Here is a 21,256-nt window from a genome sequence, read left to right on the forward strand (position 1 = left end):
CGGGTGCTCGGAGCCGGGCGGGGCGGCGGCGGCGGCGGCGGCGGCGGCGGCGCGGGGACGCGCGCTGTCTCTTTAAGGGAGCTCGGTCTGGGGTGGCGCTTTCCTCCGCGAAGGCTCCTTTGATATTAATAGTGTTGGTGTCTTGAAACTGACGTAATGCGCGGAGACTGAGGTCCTGACAAGCGATAACATTTCTGATAAAGACCCGATCTCACTGCAATCTCAAGCGTCCTCTTTTTGGTGCTGCTCGTTTCTCCAGACCCCGCGCCCTCTCGATCGCTCTCTCGCCTTCCTATTTTTTTTTTTTTTTTTAAACAAAAAACAACACCCCCTCCCCTCTCCCACCCGGCACCGGGCACATCCTTGCTCTATTTCCTTTCTCTTTCTCTCTCTCCCTCTTTCTCTCTCTCTCTTTTTTTTTATAAAGGGGGGGAGGGAAGGGAAAGGGGGGGAGGCAGGAAAGACCTTTTTCTCCCCCCCCTCCCCCCCAATAATCCAAGATCAACTCTGCAAACAACAGAAGACGGTTCATGGCTCTGGCCGCCGCGCCACCATCTTTCGGGCTGCCGAGGGTGTTCTTGACGATTAATCAACAGGTAAGGAGGGGCCCGGGCGGGCCGCGGGGCGGCGGGGGGCGGCGGGGGGCGCGGGCGCCCCTCGGCCGGGCCCGGGGCGCCGAGACGCGAGTGCTGCGTCCGCGCGTGTGTGCGCAAAATGTGGGCGATCGCGAGCGGGGAGCCCTGGGAATTAAAAGTGACTTTCTTTGGAAAAAAAAAAAAAAAAAAAAAAAAAGCAGAGGGAGAGTGTGCAGAAAGCCAAGCGCAGGCTTCTCGGGTTTCACATGCATTTTCTTTCTTCCTTTTTGCGCGTGTGATTTCTTTCTTTCTTTCTTCTCTTCTGCTCTCTTTCCCCCCCTTGCTCTTCTCCTTTTGGTGGGTCTGAGACAACTGAGTCTTAGAAACGAGCGACTTCAAACTGCAGTAGCCCTTGGAGTCAGGAGGGTCAAGTTCAGCCGCCAGGGAGGAGGAAAAACAAATCCCCATTTGCCAAAAAAAGAAGTTTCAGGCCGGTGCCCCCTCCCCCCTCGCAGTCCCACTCCCCCTCGCTGTCTCTTTCTGGCTGATTTTAATTCTCTCCTACCGGGCGCAGCGGAGGAGCTGGAGGTGGTTGGACCCGAGGGGCCGCCGCCGCCGCCGCCACCGCTGCCGCTGCAAGTTTTCTGGGGCTCCTGACAAGCTGGGAGCAGACTAGGCACCAGCATGCAGAGTAGTAAGTTGGGCGAACTTGGGAGGGTCGGGAGGGTCTCAGAGAGGGGCCTTCGTGGGGTCCCCAAAGTAGGAAAACAGCACCGGACTGGCGTTGGCTTTGAAGAGTTTGCAAAACCAGGCTTCAAACTTTTTGCCTTAAAGGCCCAGCTGGGCTGGAGAAGGAGGGTGTCGCATCCCCTGGTGCACCCGCCTCTGCGCGGCTCAGGGAAGCTCGGCTGAAGGGTCTGTGCCCTGTCGGTGCCATGTGGCAGGGCCTTTCAGACCAGGCGTTTCCGTAGGGGCTGAGGAAGGGGCAGACTTCCTCTGCGGTGCGGATGATGCGCCATGTGTCGCGGGTCAGCGGACACTGGACGGTGATTAAGTGCCTGACAGCGGTGGGACATCCAGGGGACGGGCGCTTCGCTTTCTGTCTAGTTCCTGTTTGGGTTCCAGAGAAACGCATCTTTGAAAGGCCAAGGCAAACACCGCTGTCCCTTCAAATAACTCCAGGATTATAGGACCCCATGAATAATTTGAGGGTGAGGCGGAGGTGGGAGCTGTTTGAAGTGCAAAGCTGTTTTTGTGGCTGGGAAAGCTTTTTTGTTAGTACCTGTGTGAGATGGTGGTGTTTCCCCCTTTCCCCAGGGAGGTCAGTAACTGTTTTATGGCCCGAAGACTCTAAAGCAATTTAAGTTAGAAGGCGAGTAGGACTGGTGGGTTTCAGAGGGAATCTTGGGCTGATTAAATTTTAGGTCTTGCTTTACTTCCTCATATCTTTTTAGGCCTCAGAGTTGATACTATGAAAGTTTTTGAGTAAGAGCAATGGATCTTAATTGATGAATCAAAATTATGATAGAATGTTCATCCTTATTCTATTTTGGAAAATCACGGCTAGAGTTTTAAATGAGGTAAGTGAAGTGAGAAGCTTAGCGGAGAAGTTAAATCGCAGAGAAGTTGGGCCGATTCATTGAACTTTTGTAGATTCATTGAACTTTTGTAAATGCACCAGGTGAAGAGGGAAGGGTCCAAGAGGAAAAATAAGTACAAAGAGAACATACAGATAGGGCCGGAGACAAAATTACAAAGAAATGATAATTCTAGGCCTGGTTGTTGGCTAAAATATGATTGTTCAAAGCAAAAATAAAATAGGAACCTTCTAACCACTACTTCAAAGCCCACCAGCTCTTAAGTTAAAACCTATGGATCTTGCTGGCATCATGTTACTTTCCTGCTGGTTTTAGGAAAAGTTGATCATTTAGAAAAGGCTGCCAGAGTTAAAAATGCAAGGGGCAGCAAAGGAAAGTAATGCGGGCGGCCAGTTCTTGACGTGGACAAAATGAGAATGAAAGTTTCTGAGCTCACTGCTGTGAAGTTTCTTACATGCTGCTCATTTGCTTAGAACGCTTTCTCAGATATTCCACCGCTTAATGTAAAAAAGCAAAGTAGCTCTAAAATGGTGTGGGCTTTTTTTTTTTTTTTTGCTTTCCCCAAGTATGCCAGGGCTGTGAATAAATACAGGGTTTGTATGGGAAGATGAAGCGTTTCCTGTAAGTTGTGATGCTGACAGGACAGTCTGGAAATGATACCAACGTTTGGAAGATTTTTTTTTTTTTTACCTTTAAGTGAAAGTTTATTAATGACATGCTTAATCTTAACAAGTCAAACATATTGTTCTTAGAGCTTATCTCTCCTCAGATTTCATGACTTCCTTTTAAAGCTATACCCCTGGATGAAAACATCTCTAGATTGATTTAAATATACCGGGCCACAAACGTGCTAAAGTTTGATGATTATTTTTTAATATGAACAACCTGAAAATAAAACTCCTGACCGGGGGGATAAAGTTTTAATGCCCCATTATGACTTGATTTCTCTAAATGTGAGGCATTCCGCAGCTTCATTGATACACTGTTGGCCGAGTATTGTTTACCATGAGTGAGTTGATGTTTACAGCTTCCCAATATATCTATTATATGTTAGGATATATTGTGTGTAGAATACTTTTCCCACACATAACAACCGAGTCTGACACTCTCCAAATAAATGGTGGAACATCGCAAGTTCCTTACAAAAAAGTTTGTCACTCCTTTGAATTCTCCACGATGTAAGGGTCTGCTGCTATTTAGATGTCCTTTGTCTGTGAAAGGTAACATTAAAAGTAAAGAGAAGAATGTCATAGTAGTTGTGAGGTCTGAGTTGATTTTAGAGCTCAGCATTCTGATGATTAATATTCTAAACGATTTAATAAAATTTTTACTTGAAAAGAGGTTAGAATCCATAATCGTGTGCTAATCGTGAGTGAGTTACACATGCCTCTTCGACGTTTTCAGTATTATTTTTACTTTTCTTTTAAGTCACATACTCCTCCTGAGTTTACTCTGATTTCCAGAGTATAGGTCCTCCTGTAATACACATAAGGGAATCTTCATTCATAAGGAGAAACTTCAAAACAGGGAAATGAATGCATCTGTGAAAAAGCTGCTTTTAAGATCTTAGTATTTCAATGATGTTTCTATTACTGGTATTAATATTTGGTGAGTGTGTGCGTGTGTGTGTGTGTGTGTGTGTGTGTGTGTGTGTGTATAGAGACAGACAGAAAGAAAGGAAGAACACAGTTTGCAGTTAATAATCTGCACATTCCTCTAAAGACATGCCAAAGGGTGTTAAGTTTTAATAAACTGTTTTTTTACCTTCTTTGTGGAAGTAAATAAACATTACTGAAATTTTTAGAAAGACTTGTGGCAAATTGTTTTTGAGCTAGAATTTTTTTTGATTTTGAAATCTGTACAAATATTGATAACTGGACTTTAAATGTTTTTTAATAGTGCATATAATCTAGAAAAATATTTTTCTTTCACTACCCCTTTTGGTAGCAAATAATAATGTAATAACATTATGCTATTGTGTAGAAAACAAAAATAGACTTTAAGAACGTTATGGGCAGGTGTTTACAATTGATTTAAAGGGAAAATTAGTATTTTTGAAATAAGCGATGCACTTAAAATAAAGTGACTGGTGCACATTAAAACATATTCTTATTAAGATATTCTCTGGTGTGTAAAATGAAGCCATTCATTCAACAGACTGACAACTTTCCACTTGGTATTTGCCTTTGCTTAATTTAGTTTCCGCAGGACAGCTAGTGTGGTAGTCTGCATCTGTTTTTGGCAGGCACAGAAAACTATAAACTGAGACAGTTTTGTCCCAAATAGCTCACAAGTTACAATCAATTTGATAAAAACAGGCAGGTCTTATGGACTTGCTGTCTGTTGTTCATCCTTGGTCAAGCTTTCAGGTAACAGGTTTCTTTCTCTCCCCGTTTTGCTGGTTATAACTACTAATGCCATTGATAACTAATTCTGAGTCTTGTTTACTCATTTATCTACTTTATTTATTATTTAATGAAATTTGGGGAAATTAATGACAGCATATCTAGACTTGGTTTTACTTTATATGATAACTATGTCTTTTGATATCATCATACAGAAAGTAATGAATTCTTTCTTACTATAATAGGTTTACAATTTATGGAATTGCACAGTTCCCCTTAGGTGAAATGTGAAGAAACTTCCAGCCCTTGCCAAGTAGGAATCTCATCTAATTCTCTGAAGTTCCTTGTAATTGTCATGTGTACAGAAGACTAATGCTCTTTGCAGTGATTCCCCTTGAAAAAAATTAAGCAGAGTTTTTTTAATAATCATCAAAATTATTTATCTCCTACAAGCTTTAACCAGTGGATTAAAGTAAATATGCTAAAATGCCAACTGTTGTTTTATACTACCGTTCAGTAGCAAACAGTGCTGCAGAGGGAATAACCACTTTTAAAATTTTCTCCTCAAGTGTCAGTGGGTCGTAGGCTATTTGTTTATTTGTATAGGATATTTGATTAATTATATATGACCTTTACTAATAATGTCTTTAATGCTGCTCCTATGGTCAGCTCTAGTATTGTGTTACTGTGCGTTTCAGATGCCTGGGAACCAAACTCACTGGTCTTTCGTTTGGTTCTCTGGTGGGTATAGTAACGTAGAACCAGATTTAGTTTAGAAAGAGATCTTTGGGCTTAAAGAGACCTCTTTGCTGAATTTGGGGAAGGACCTATGGATGAAAATTATTTGAATTGTTAAGAGTTCAGGAAGAAGCATGACTTGTCGCGGTAGCTGGAGTAGCTGTTACAGTAGCAAAATGTCTACTTTTTGTCACTCCCCCCCACCCCCCTTTTTTTGTTTTTTGTTTTTTCCAAGAGCACAAATCCAAGTAGCAAAAGCAAAGATGCAATTAGCTATGCACTTCGAATGTGAAGCATCATTGGGAATCATTTTCTGATTCAAAGCTGTAATTAAAATACAAATAATATCAAAAGACCCCCAAGAAGACACTAAGGGTATGCCTTTTGTTCCTAAGCATGTTTCGTTAAAAATAAGAAAGAAAACTTTTAATTTTTAAAACGTTTCTAGCTCTTTAAAAACCTGCAGTAAATACTTTACAAGTGGCTAGACACCTTCCCTGGTGGTTTAGTTTATACAAGCAGGAAACTTTCTCTCCTACTCTTTCTCTCTTTCTTGTTTTCTTTAAACCAACTGACGTAATGCCAAACTTTGCTTTAAAAGAACAGACAGAAGTAATTGGTAGCTTTTAACTTTTAATAATGTTCTGGATTGGTTTTAGTGGCCAAAATGCCATTTTTTAAAAAAAAAAAAAAGTTCAAGTAAGAACGGGCTTGTGGCCTGAGGAAGAAAGGCTCTGTTGATGTAGTTATTTTTATTCTTGTTTTTCAATCTGTTATTAAAAATCTTTCCTGCTGAGCACTGCTGGATTTCTCCAATTGCTCTCTGTGATGGCTGGTGCATTTCAGGTTACCGTAACTTAAACAGTTTTTGGGTTTTGGGGAGAGTGGGTATTTGTGTTGCGTTATTTCTTTCTTATTTGGAAAAAAATTTGTTTTTGTTTCAATTGAGATGAATTAATTAAGATTATCAATGGCGACAGGTCAATGGATGTGTTTATATAAAGAATGCTACACCTGTTAGCAAGAGCCTGAAATGTGGAAGTTTAATTGTGACATTAATCATTTTTATGTGCGGAGGAAGGAAAATAGATGAAACTTGACAAAAATATATTTTTAGATTGAAAGCGTTAATTTTAAGGTTCAGTTTGTTTCTACCGGTGGTTCTTTTATTCTCACAATTTTAGATGATAATATTTTAACCCTATTTATCACACAGTGTTTTTAGTTTCCTTTTTTTTTTTTTTTTTTTTTTTTTAAATTAGTCCTTTACTCTCTTCCTGATCTTACACAGGCAAATAGAACTTTCTCCAGTTAAGGGACATCTTGGTGATGTTGATTGGCATCAGGGCAACTTCAGAAGCTGGCAAGTAGGAAAATCTTTTCAGAGGGCAAAAAGATTTGTGCCAGTTTTTCCTTCCTTGGGGAAAGACACTCCATCCAGAAGTGGGGCCCTCCACCCCATTTGGTGGGGCAGAACGGAGTATCGACATTTCTGGTGTGAATCGTTCGTAAGGTTTAAATCTTATGGGTACTTGTCTTAGACTTGGCTTTTAACCCCAAATTTGTTTTAAGAGTTTTTGTAGTTGAGAGTTGTTGTTGTTGTTACACAGAGCACATTTTAAAAATAATACATATTGAACTTAGGTATCACGGAGATACCTTCAACTGTCTCTTATGTTTTTTACACTTACAAAAAGCATTCCTCATATTCAGGGAAGTTGAAGGGCTCTCCGTGTAGACATTTGACAGTTTTGACTTAACCTGACTTATGTCTTTCTCAGTTTTTCTTGTGAGAGCTAAGACTTTAGTCCACATCAGGGGCACTGTTTCTCTGGTAACTACTTCTTTACTTACGGATTTGTCAGGGAAAACCTTAGGAACTGAAGCTAGGAGTTGTTCACATCAGCATGGTGAGAGTGTCTCAGAGTAAGTCTTACTTTATGTTTCATCGAGTTTTCAAACAGAAATTTAAAGTTACTGGTTTCTCTGTGATTGCATTTTTATTTAATGAATGTTGGTTTATTGCTTCAAAACTGAGTGAACAGTAATAAAGTGTAGCAAGAAGGAAAAAAGGCGGAGGGTGGTGTTTGGAGCAGCAGTGCTTTGATATCAGCAGTTTGTTTACTGTTCAGTGGTGGGGAGGGGTTGGAGAGGCTTTGTGGGAGATGATAGAAAAAAAAATCCATCAATTGCGCATATGATCCCCTCCCCTTAAGGTTTCCTTAAACAATATGTTTCAGTTTTGCCTCAAACCATTCCGCACCACTTCTGCTCCCAAGAATCCACCACTATCTGGTTCCTGAGCGGTTAAGGATGACACTTTCTGTTGTACAATGAACTACACTATTGTTTGAACTAAGGTAACATATTTTGCTTTATGTAATTTTTTTTGGTAGTTATTAATAGGATACCTCTAATGTGAGAGGAAGCCTAGCATTGTAAAGGTCTGCAAGTGCTTGAAGTATCCATGATAACTACACTGTGTTCAAATTATTGCTGGTATGTGCATGCTGTTATGGGTGTGTTTTATGTATGAATGTACATGGACTGATAGTACATGGATACACCTTGATGGTAGATTCTAATAATGTGAAACCATTAACTCTGCCCTTTTAACATGAATCTTTTAAGGAGTTACATGATCTACTTCATAAAGTCTAGAAGTTTGAGATGGGTATGGAGTCTAACCGTAATGAAGCCATCATTAGCATACTTCTATCTACTCTGAATTTACTAGGAAATTTAAAAAATGACGAAAAGCTATAAATCAAAATGCCACCTTTCGGTGCATTGTTAAGAAATGCTTTTGAAGAAAAATTTTTTAGAAGTCCCATTTCTGCTGAGAGGAGCAGTTAAGTGACAGTGCTGTTTCTGAATACATCTTTTTATGGGATGGCACTTTATAGTTTGTACTTCTGTCCCAAAACGTTATGTAGAAATAATATGGAAAATGTAAAGACTCCGTACTGTGACCCAATGCTTTTTTTCCCTAGGGTGATGGATTCTGTGCGTCACCCAAATGTGATGCTATTTGCCAGGCTTGCAGTACTGGTTTTGAGGGTTGCTGTATGTCCTATTTCGTCAAGCAACACAATACAACAACTTTGGTATCTAGGTAATTGACACAGTCAAAATAGGCTCTGGAAAATGTTCCAAAAACTTCTAAGTCAGAAGCTAACATATATTCAGTTTATTTAACATTTGAATAAACAGTGACTCATTGTCAGCTATTTAAGTCTCCTATAGTAGATAGTGTTAGAAGGAAATATACAAGTGTCCATAGTTCATATTCTGTTTCTTTTTTCCTTTATTTAAAGGGAGCGTAGTTCTTCTATTTGCATTTATAATTGCTTTATCTGTTACTTAGTATTTGTGATAGTAAGTAGTATAGTATTATGAAGAATAATAAATGTATTCACAGTATCTAATGTATATGTTCCAAGCTTTAGAAAACATTAATATTATATTATTAAATTGAGTATTATAATAACCAAGAATAAACCCAGTATGGGATGATAGATACACTACAACTGCTGTTTTGACACTAAATATATTTTAGCTGTAGAAAAAATATATGAAAAATATTTCAAAGCCTCAGAGCTTTTTTACTTGTAGAATTTGGATAGAATTTGTGAAACTTTCGTCAACAGATACTCCTAATACAACATGTGCTTCTTGATTAGATTCTACGACATGGCTTTCAGTGAATTCATGTGAAACACTCTTGCAATTTTTCCTTATAGAAGTATATATTATGTCTGCGATCAGAGACATCTATAAATAGTGTAAATATATAGGGCAGAAGTTAGTTTGTGGAATCTATTTTCTCTATTTTGTGATACACCTCATGTGCAAAGGGGTCAGGCATTACTAATCTAGCTTTAGCTTTATTTTTCTCTGAGCTGTGCCCAAATGCAGCCTGTGAATCTGTGCCTTCATGTGAACTTAGTGCATACATGTACATACACATATCTGTTTTCTCATTCGTATAGAATGTTTTGCCTTACAGGCACTGAATGGAATTTTAACGTATCACATACTTATTTACATGATTTTAGCCTTTGTAATATCCATTTTAATTACTTGATGCATCCCAACACCTTTTTGAAGGTTAATTTAATTATAATTTTGGTTCTGAAATGAGAGCACGATTGGCAAAACAAATTAAAAACCAACTTCTACTTGTGACTTCTCTGTGATGTCATTAACCAGGCATCATCTTTAGCTCTGAAAAATGTAGACGTAGTTACATCAGCCAGTTATTCTCTCAATACTATTAAGTAGTTGAGAACATATAAAAGTTCCTGAAAGAGATTTTGGGTTCTGTTTCAACTTTACTTTATGACGCCATTAAATTTTTTTGAAAGGGAATCTCACTTTAATTTTTAAAAATACCATTCAACTGATGAATTAAGACTGGTTTTACATATATATATACACATATATATATACACATATATATGTGTATATGTGTATATATATGAACAGAAGAGAGATTTAGATACTGTACAATCCATTTATGTGTGTATCTATCTATCTATCTATCTATCTATCTATATATTTAATCAAGGCTCATGTTACTAATTTTTCTCAGTCCATGTTAGCCTAATTGTTGAATTATTAATAATTCTTTATCAACACTTTGTGGGTGTACCTCTGAGGTCCTTTAAAATCGGTATTTACTGTATCTGGAAGCCGAATTTTTATGTTAATAAATCGACTTAATTATGAATTGGAAAAACACAAGTGATTATATTTAGTATCATCTTTAACTTATTATTGGAAGTATACTCTATTTAAAGATTGCAAATTTTTCACCTCTGTTCTGCAAACTTAGGTAAGTTTTAGAGAATAACTGAGTACAAGTGGCCAGTGTAAGCAATTGCATCCAAATAAGGAGTAATATGAAGCCTTATATTCTGTAACTTATAAACAGATCCTAAGAGTTGTTTCTCCTTTGCATTTACAACAAATTTGTATTACATCCATTGAACGTAAGATGTGGTAAATTACTATAAGAAACTCACTGTCATCTAGACCTCAATTTCTGTGAACTGTTTATTTAACTCTCTATCCCATAACTGTTTATCCTACTTTTAAATGTCCCGTTCTTAAGGCAATTTATGTTCTTGAAAGAGTGTCCTAATTATTTACATTTTGCTTTTTGTCTTCTGATAAACTTTAAGTAAGAAAACCATCACCTGTAAGATTTTAGGCTGACAGTAAAAATCATTATGCACACATTTTATGTACAAATATATGTGCTTGCGTGTTCACTTGGTCAGACGTTTAACTCTTTAGTGTTACACATATTTGCGTGTACTTATGTATTTTTACTTCAGAAGAGTTCAGTACATCATTGTTAATGTTTAAGCATGTGCTTCCATGCTCTTCACACTCCCTGAATAATTCAATATATCATTGGCAGTAATAAACATTTAAAGATGAGACCAATAATGAATAGAAATGGAAAAATAGGGGGGTAGATATGAGTGTAAGTAGGTTTTCCTTCTTTTTGTTTGCGTCATGTTCAGTTTCTATCTAAAAAGATATATATGGATATATATAGGCATATATCTATATCTGAACAGAAGAGAGATTTAGATACTATACAATCCATTTAACATAAGTAAGGAACTATTGCAATATGTGACTTTATTTATTTATATATTTTTGTCATAGGAGACTTTGACCTCTGCCTGTGGCACTTGGGAATTTTAGATAAACCCCATTGGGGTCACACTCATCAGTTCCGGCTTTGCATGACATAAAGCATTCCCTAGTTTCTGGTGCACTACTGTGCTGTTTTCCTTCAGGACTGGAAGTCCTGTAAGTTAATTTGGCATTTGAAAGCACTACTAGAATTTTTCCTTTTTGAAAATCCTCTGGATGGCTTTCAGAGGAGTAAGTAGAGAGCACGGGCAGCATGATGTCGTTCATTTCAGGATGCTAAAGAAAGTTATGCTGAGACCAAGCATACTTCCTCTGGATTATTCTGCTGTGCGTTACCATTTTTTTTTCCTTCTTTGGGATCTAATATTTCAACTTAAGGGGGAATAGAGATTTTTACTTTTAGTGGAAAAATATGCCAGCTCTAGGGTTTTTTACCTACATTTCTTTATAATATGTATATTGGGGGGACGTTAAGAAGAGAAACTTGGGTACTATAAAATAATAATATTATTTTGCTGTCTGCTATTGAACAGGCCCTTGCCATTCCATTTCTATGAGGAAATGCATTGAAAAGAATAAAGTTGTGGTATAGTTTTGAAATGACTGTAAGCACCAACTGTGACACATTTCTGGCAAATAGATGAAGACAGTGTTAGTGCCTCCACCAAACTGTGTACTCCAAGTTGACAAATATGAATTTGACCATTTGATCACAGATAATATTTGAAATGCATGTGTCCTGGTTCAGGGAAGGGGGTACTTCAATCATCCTCACCATCAGTATGCTTTAGATTTGCAAGAAACACAATGCCAAGTATCGTGTTGTCAGACCTTCGAGATTTTTAGTAAAGAGTTTTGCTTGTTTATGGAAGCTTACATTCAGCGACATTGAGCACAGACTGCCTAACGTATTTGTGCATTGAGCTCTAGTGAAGTTCAATAGATGATTGTGTTTCCATCAAGATTTAGGGAGCAGTGCACTAGAATAGTAGCCATCTACTAATGATGGTTCTGAGGTTTGGATGGTGTAACTGATTTTTAGGAGCTATGGCATAAATATAATAATAGGTAGACATATTTAGAGTGATTACCTTTTATAAAAGTTAGTTCTGTCTTTCATGTCTAGGAAAATATAGCAGTGAATGTTTGCTTTTTGTATGTTTTGTCTCCAAGCAGAGGAAACTGACAGTTTTATGTTTTAAGTGCCGAAAGTTGTTCTTGGCTAAGCAGTCCCTGAGTTAATCACTGGGATGTTAACTTGAATTTTTGTCTTTGAAAAGTTTTTGAATTTTAAAGCGAAATACGCTTCCATTATTTCCAAATTGACATCCTGTGTTCTGGATTGGTTTTTAGAGAACTGTTTTCCAAATTCTCTTGGATCGCTTGAAGTCCATTGATTTTGAAATATTTAGTTTAGTTTTTTTTTTTTTTAAGCTTTTCAGAAAGGAGAGGAAAAACTTCATCTTTTTAGGTTTTTTTCTTTATTACAGAACCCTCATTATTTCTCATTAAGTGCAAATTAATCTTGCCTTTATTTTGCATACTTTTTTTTTTCCTTCTGTGTTCTTTTTGGTGCATCAGAAATTGAGAGAACAGTGATTTCAGCTCCCCCGCCACACCTTTCTGTGATAAGATGTTGTGGTCATTGCTAAAGAATCACTACGGAGAAATTCTGTCTTCTGTCATTTGCACACTTTTCATTTTTACTTGAAAAAAGAGTGATATTTAAAAATCATATATTTATTCTTTGGGGTTAATTGCAAATATTATGAATGCTGTAAAATAACATGACATTTAGTTTTTTTTCTCATTTGCGTCTTAGGCAGTTTGTGTCTAAAAATTTGTTGGAAGAAAAAGAAAAAAGTATTTTAACCGGCTTTGAAATTAATTTAAGATAGTCTTGTGGAATTCTCCAAAATGAATATGAAAATATCAAATACTGTCAATGCACAGGGCTAAAATTAACTTTGTATAAATAGTGGAGACTTTAACCTGACTTATTTTAGTGCAAAAGATGTTTTAGTACAAAGAAGATTTTCTCTGGTTTGCCCGTATTTTATTTTATTTTATTTTATTTTTTGCAAGCTGTTTGCTTAAAATGATTGGCATCCTTAAATTATGGTTGTGTGGAAAACAAATAAGGCTGCTACTATAAAGAAACAAGAGCTCTGCACATGCATCTTAAAAACGATTTTAAAATATTTTCGTTTGGAACGAATGCATCGGGCCCCAAAGAAATAGATAGTATCCCTAACACATCGCCCACTCTCTTCTCTCAAAGTGGAATCTACTCGCAGAGAGCGCGTTATTTCCACTTGCAGTGGAGTGTATTTCCTAGTATTTTGGTGTCTCTGCTGGTAGAAATGTAGACATTTCAACCAACCACCTCTTTCTTTGGTTCCTGTGATAGCAGGTGAACTTTTGCCAAAACTTTTGGTGCAGTGTAATCAAGACCATGTTGTGGAATTAGGCTAATGTGATGATTTTAAGTCATGTTTAATGTGTTATTTAGAAAAAATAATTTTAAAAATTACCATTTGTAATATATTGGAAGAACTGGGATGGTGTTTTTGGATTTAATTCAAAGCGTTGGTACTGGCAAGGAAGAGAAAAATTCCATAGATCATTTCTTCTTTTCCTAATGTAGGAGAAAATGGGGTTTATTTGGGTAAATACCTTGGTAGAAATAATTGGTCAACTTTTATTTTGACAAAACATGATCATGTAAAAATATAAGCACATTTTCTGAGCCCAATAATATATGCATTTTGTTTCTTTAGGTTACATCAATAAAGCCATATACAAAGGAAAATGAACAGAAGAATACATTTAATCACCTATCTGGGGTCAGATGTAGAGTGAACTGCGTAGCCTGTGTGAGAATTCTTTTAGTTCTGTGCTTATACTCTGAGACCTGTTCCTCATCTCCTATGCTCATGGGCATATTTCTTCATATGTGCGAGAATGTTCAGTGTTCTGCTTCCCATGTACACATGCAAATGTGGATTTAGGCTTGAGAGTCTTTTAACACTTTTTTTGTTGAGGAAAAGTAAAGCTGGCTAGTGAAACACTTCTTAATGACTGAACTTCCCTTGAATGGTCCCTCTAAAATCTATGACTTAAGTTCAGATTTTGTTTCTTTGTTTTTCTTTAATTCAGGTAGTATTCAGAGTGATCACAGGATCATATTTTATTTTGAGTAATAGGAGGGATGTGAGCTCCTATCCATTTTACAGAAGGATCTTATTTTACAAAGGAGAAAATGAAGGATTAAGTTAAGTGAATTTCCATAATCATACAGCTACTTACATAAAGGACTGAGCTTAGAATCAGTGTCTGGTCACTGTCTTCATACATATATAAAATGCTAGACAGGTTTGAGTTTGTTGAGGAAGTCTGCCTAATACTTGAAATTCATTACTTTTCATTTTGCCTTTTGTAACTGAATTTGAGAATAGAATTAGAATATCATTTATTCATATGCAGTGGGGAACTGATCATGGAATAAATCAGTTGGTACTTTCATATTATTTCTTTATCAATACCTTATGAAGATACAGGAATCAAATGTTTAATCTAGAAGTTATCCTGAAAGTTAAAAGTTACTGCAGAAAATCGAGGCTTAATATTTCTTTCAGACACCTGAACAACAGAAGCCTCTTTAGATTCATGTACATAAAATTCAGTTGGTAAAGAATTAGTTCTAAAATGGTCGTTACTAAGGAGTTAGTTTGTATTATTCTTCTCTCTGTAGCTTAAAATACCTCCCAACTTTTATCTAGTTTGAGACCACCTTTAAAAACAAAAATCGTCCATTTGAATTAAGGACTTTTTATCTTCCAAGAAACTGGACTTTTCTTTATTCATAACAGCCATAAGCCCCTTGGCAGGTTGAAAACTATAGACAGCATCTGTGAGATTAGGCCTGAAATGTGCAATTAGTTGTTAAAACGTGGTTGAGAAACCGTTCATGGCATTTTAATAAACTCCTTAGCATTTATCAAAACAAATTAACAAAAGAATAATAAAGAACTTCATTTATGTTAAATGCTTTTGTTATTAATTTTGTCTTTTGAATGATACATTTCAGGTTTACTGTAGTAAAAATGAAATATATTAAAGTACAAATATAATGCCTTTATTTTTCTTGTAGAATTTCTTTCAAGTTCCGTTTTTATCCATGACCCTTCTGTACAATATGAATGCAATTAACAGTTCTTTGTTGGTTATCGTTAAGCTAATTTTAATCATTTACTCTGTTGCGTTAGAAAAACAGGAAAAATTCTGTCGTCTCAGACAACAGATCTCTTGTTTCTTCTTACCTTTCACTTCTAATAGTTAGATAATCTAAAGGTTAGTGCAGATCCCCTCATCACTGAAATTTACGGTTTCTAACCTCTGATGACACTCTAATATCCATTTCTGTTGCAAAAAATCGTAGTGGATGCCATGCAGAAAAATGTTGGACCCAAGACATTCCCCAACCTCCTTCAGAAGACAGTTCTGGGAGGCTCTTTGGAAAGCAGAAGGAGGTGTATCAGATCCTGGAAATGACAGGTTTGGTCCAGGGTCTGCACTTGAACCCATTTCATGTTGAGTTGCCAGGTGAAGATACCTGTTGGACTGCCTTTTATTTGTCTGGGTTTGTGTCTTAGCCAGAGGGCAGGCTTGTCTTTTATTTAAATTTGGCTTTTGTGGTTCACTGTTTCTTTCAGGTGAAAACCCTTTGTAAATGGCTGCTGTGAATAGTATTCTTTTAAAATAAAAAAGCTTGCTTATGAACAATGATCACAGTCAGCTAGAAATAATTAAATCAGAGAGTAATGAAATATTTAATATTAAAAGGCAATTGTTTCTTCTAAAATAGGTTGAGGAACCATCTTAATGATTATGGTGACCATCTCACACAAAATCTCTTTCTTGGTATAGTGAGCATATTATACAGAGAAAGGCTGAAGACTTCCATTATTACATAGCTACCTAGGACTTTTGCCCTCCTCTTCCTCCAGAAATTATCTCTGTTTGAAGTTGATTTTTTTTTTAAATCTGTGAATTAGTATTTAACACCTGATGTTTACTTGATGGAACCATAGGAAACTCATCAATGCTTACCTTGCCCTCGTTTTTCTCTTCTTCTCCTTTGACTTTAAAGAGATTGGAACCTTACCATGTCCTCTTGGCATTGCAGATCAAAATAAATTTTAAATGGCTCTTACTCTGGGCTTTGTTTATCAGAAAGTACTTTTTTGTTGGCTTTTAAAATAGGTCACATCCAGATAAGGTTTAAATAAGATGAATTTTTTGTATTTTTTTTCCTTTCCACTTATTAAGGGATTTTCTTCCCTGATAAATCAGTTTCCATTTAATTTTTACCCGCACCCTGAATCACAGCTTTACTAATATAATCATCTAACGTTTAGTAAACCTCTACTCAGACATTCCTTAAACTGTTCTATACTTGTTCTCGCGGCACATACTTGTGAACAAAGACTGCCCTGGATGTTTTATAGAAGGTAGCCACATCACATTTATTTTCTGCTCAATTGCAGTTGTTTTTCTTAGAATCTAGCAAAAGTCCAGTTGTAATTCTGTAGCTAATATACGTGGCTCCTCAGACACAGGGTATGGTTTAAGCACTGGACCGCTTTTAGGTAACAAACAGCCCACAAATAATGAATATAGCTCTCTTGAAAGTGTAGAAAAAGATAAGGTAAAACAAAACAAAAGGCTACTTTTCATTTATTTCCAGATGGATTCCATCTTGTACTTGGCATGGCACAAAGTCAAAATGTTGCACTTTGAGATTTATTAATTAGAATGTTTCTAAGCCAGATATGGAATCTGTTCTCCTTTTTCAGATAAAAGATAAACCTGCCCAGCTATAAAAAGAACTTTAGAGTGGGGAAAATGTCGAAATCTCAAATCTGGATTTTCTTTTCATGTAGACCTCCATTTCTCAACAGGGAAGTCTACCAGGTTCCTCCGTTTGTGGACACTGCTGTATTCAGGACACCAGTGGCCTCATGGCCGCTGAGCCCAATGATCTTTCCATCTGACTGCATCTCTTAAATGAACTGGATGCTTCCAACCCTTCTCTTGAGTTTCTCTCCTGACTTGGCTTCTGGGGGCACTGTATCCCTGCTACACTTGTTTTTGTCTGTCCTTGACTTTCCTTTTAGTTTCTGCACTTTTCCTTAGTATTGTATGTTTTCACCTTTTGGTCTGAATGAAATAACTCCAGAGTCTTCACCTCCAGACCTAACTTAGCTTCTAAGTTCCAAGATCAGTAGTCTTCAAACACCATTAGGTACTTGTTTATGTACCTGTTTACGTCATTAGTTTGGCATTCAGGACTCTAAGCTCTGCTCTCAGTTTGTACTATACCATGTGTTCTATCCTCAAATTAGTACTTAATCATAGAACATTCCCAAACCAACCTTCATTCCTGTTCTTCCCTCTATGAGATACTTTTCATCTAGCCTTAACTGTATGAATTCTACCTGTTGCGGAGATGTTGACTTTTGTTTTTCTTCCTGAAGCCTTCCGATTTATAGTCATTTATACTTAAACATCCCTGCCGTGTGTTCCCATTTATTTGTGGCTTTGCTATATAGCTCATACCAGAATCTACTTGGCATTGCAAGTCTGAGGAGAGTAAGAGGATACCCAACTTATTTCTGTCCTCTTTACAAAGCCCTAGACGCAGTGGGTTCTCAAAAGTGTTGCGTTAAATTGGCACATGGGGGAAGGACACTTTGGCCAGAAGAGAATGAATGACACTTTTAATTGACCAAATCGTGAAATTGGGTTGCTGAGTTTCAGAGAGGTAAAGGATTATCTGATGTTGTATAATTAATAGATGTTTCTTGAAGTTTGCCCTAATAAATTGTTCCCAAAGTATATAACTGCTGGTTACAACTTTTACGTGCTGTGTTTTGCAGCATGCTTTCAAATTCTGTCTTTCATTGATTAACATCATTGAACCAAGTGTGACGGTGCTGCTAAAACTGAGATGAAGGGAGGACCAAATACATTTGTGAACTATAGAAAATTGAAAACCCACATTGCCTTGTGCTTCGCTGATATTGCATCTGGGGGACTACAAAATAATCAAAGATGCAAAGAGATAAATGATGTGCCCTTAATACGTGAAGGTTAATAACATCAGGTTCTAACGTCGTGAGCCAGAAATGTGTAATTTTAACTTTCACATGTTGAATATTTGTCAGCCTAAATATTGCGTCCTGATGTTTGAGGACAGTGGCTTACAAACTAGCTTCATGGTGAAAGTTACATGTAAGTGGTCCAGTGCTTGGATGCTGAGGGGGGATGATTTGCCTTCGGAAGATCTAACAAAGATATTGGTGAATGGGGTTTGTCAGGAGCTGAGCAGAACCACAAGTAATAGTGGTTTGGGATGCCCAGGTTTGTGGCAGTGAAGGTTATTGAACCTCGTTTTGCTCTTTTACATTTTCATGCCTCCTTGAGAAATGTCCACTAGAGTGGTAATAGTGCCGAGACATTTCTCATGTTGAAACCTTGCCTGAGACTTCTTTGATTGTTTGATTTTTAGTAATTACTTTTAATTTCATTTTAAAAGCCAAGGAGCAATTTTGAAGGTTTTTTTTTTGTTGTTGTTACCTCCTTTTTTTTTTTTTAAATGTGTATTTATTTTGGAGGGAGACAGAGAGAGACAGAGCATAAGCGGGGGGAGGGGCTAAGAGAGAGGGAGACACAAAATCTGAAGCAGGCTTCAGGCTCTGAGCTGTCAGCACAGAGCTCAACGCAGGGCTTGAACTCACGAACTTTCAGATCATGACCTGAGCCGAAATCAGATGCTTAACCGACTGAGCCACCCAGGTGTCCCTGTTTTTCTTTTCTTTTTTTTTTAAAGACCATATCCTTGGCCTTCTCGCTGTAGTTTTTTTTTTTTTTTTTTCTTTTTTAACAACAAAACTTTCTTTTATCTAAGAACTGGGAAGTCCCTTTGATTTAATATATGAATCTGTTAAGCACTTAAATATTATTTTAAACAGCTCTGGAAAATTGTTAAGGCTTTCTATTATTGTGCATTCCCAAATCTGTGTGGACACAGAAACATGAAGAAGAAGTCAAGGAGAGGATCTGTTTCTTTACTTCTAGGACAACTCATTACTTGGAGGACTCTCAATTCTCTGTTTCTTCCCTAATAACAAAACATTCCAAAGCTTGCTAGAAACCTTAGCTAATTGCATTTTTCAGACATACTTTTCTGGTGTCACCTTATGTCTATCAGCAACTTAAAAAAATCCTTTGAAGGAGATAGTTGGATTTTTAAAAGTACCATCTGCCTGAAATTTACAAACTGTTTAAGTGATAGTAGAAAGAGTTTCATTGAAGACTACATTTTGGTTAATAAGTAGGGATTTTAAAATCCTCTGTACTTTTCCACAACTGAAGGGCTGCATACTTTTGGTTGAAAGTGAGTAGGCGAAATGTAGTCATGTTCTTCTGGTGTAGTCTTGGTAGCTTAGAAATCTCTTTATTGCAGTTTCATAATCCCTGACATGACTGTCTAGCTCTCATGTCTGCTAAATGCAGAAATAGAGGAAGGAAATGTATGTTTTGGCCCCATTAAAATGTTCCTTATCGGACTGTATGTAGGAGGAGCGGACCCTGTTGAAGATACCTCTATTGGCCAGCTGGACGGCATGTGCACTGTGCTCGTTTACTGTCTGCTGAACCTGTGTGGTGCCCTTTAATGATGGGAAGGAGCACATTATTAAATCTGTCAGTTGTTCTCCTTCGTAGTGTTTTCACTTGTGAAAATCAGGGAGCAGAGGGCATGCAAACTTTGCCCAAAGGCTGGATACAGTTTGCATAGAAATGAGCTACGTGTGGTAACAAGTGAATTGGTGGGTGCATAGCCAGCACCGATCACTAAACAGAAGTGAGAGCTAGGTGAGCGAGGTTCACAGGGGAAAGGCTGCTTCCCCAGAGGTTAGTCTTCATTAGGGGCCACCTTCAAACGATGGTAAGTGTTCACATCTGTTGAACACTGTGTTAATTAAATGTACTGTCTCCACCTGAGATAGGAATTGCTGTCATCCACAATTCTCAGGGAAGTCGCCTAGCATACAGCAGGTAGCAATAACAGAATCAGGATTTGAACCCAGGCAGTCTGGCTGGAGAGCTAAGGCTTGGTAAGCACTTCTCCGTTCCTTCTCATCTGCTGTGAGCTGGGTTTGGAGCTGTTGTATCTTCCAGGGGTTTCAAAGACTAGGTGACCTTGAGACCCCGCTTTCAGTCTGTTTTCTTCTTCAGCCCTAATCTTCTTTTGCTCACTTTCAGAGAAATAAAGCCATCATCTTTATATATGACATTTTAAAATCTGGCTTTAGTAATAATTCACGTTCAACTTGTGTTCTTTCCACAGAGGTAGCTGCAATCTTGTGTCTTAAAAAAAAAAAAAAAATCTATATTAGTCTAAGTAACTGTCTCTTCTTGGCTCCATTACAGTTAAAAGGCTGTGATCAGCAAACTCTTGTAGGGGGAAGTTGTTGAATGACATGGGGATGTGGTACTGTGTGTTAATCCTCGGGGCTTTGTGTTTCTTAAATTATTTGCACTCCTGGGCAACCGCCCCTGCTCCAAATGGGGTCTTGACAGCGTGGCATTCTTACTTGGCTTTCGTGTGTGGCGAAAACATTAAAAGGAAGGGTCGGTTTGGGTTAGACATACAAACAAGCAAAACAAAACCTTTATCATCTTAATATTAGCTTATTTGTCTGTGTTGGGTTAATAATAATAATAATAATAAAAGGAATTTCTCTTTATATGAATGACCTTTAAAGACCCAGCGTATTTTGGTGGTTAGTATAGTCACAGGAGCGAAAACCAAGAGTAAAACTGTTTTTTTTTTCCTTTTATTTTAAGGAGAAGTAAAAAATCAGGACCGCAGATCAGTAACAGCAGTAGGATTCCATTTTCTTTTAACTGCTCCTCAAGAAGCTGCAGTCTGAGTGAGCTGTGTCTTGGAAGGAGGCCGCTTGCCGCCTGTGGCCTTTGAAGCTGCGGCGACAGGAGCTTTGTGTGTGCGTCCGTGGCGTTCGCGTTCTCCTGAACGCCCCCCCTCCCCCCGGCCCCCCACCTCCACGCCGCCTCCTGCTGCAGCCGCCACGCGTGCTCCGCACCCGGCTGTGTACGTGTTGTCGCAGGCCGCCCCGCGCGGCAGCGGTGAGTGCGCTCGTCCCGCGCGCCCCTGCGTGTGGCCGGTGCGCGCCGGGCGCCCCGCGCTCGCAGCCCCCCCCCCCCCCCCCCCCCCCCCCCCCCCCCCCCCCCCCCCCCC

General features: G+C 38.1%; 1 protein-coding gene across 2 annotated transcripts in view; it reads left to right on the forward strand.

Annotated features, from left to right (window-relative positions):
* The first annotated feature begins 29 nt into the window (after positions 1 to 29).
* The window catches only part of TRPS1 (transcriptional repressor GATA binding 1), a 258,439-nt gene continuing 237,212 nt past the window's right edge, over positions 30 to 21,256 (forward strand). Inside the window, exon 1 of one of the 2 annotated variants that reach the window (XM_049632995.1) lies at positions 30 to 596. The gene's annotated coding sequence lies outside the window, so the exon portion shown is untranslated. The remainder of the gene's footprint in view (positions 597 to 21,256) is intronic. The other variant, XM_049632996.1, reaches the window with a different exon arrangement.

The sequence above is a fragment of the Panthera uncia genome, chromosome F2, assembly GCF_023721935.1.
Source record: "Panthera uncia isolate 11264 chromosome F2, Puncia_PCG_1.0, whole genome shotgun sequence".
In the NCBI taxonomy this organism is placed as follows: domain Eukaryota; kingdom Metazoa; phylum Chordata; class Mammalia; order Carnivora; family Felidae; genus Panthera; species Panthera uncia.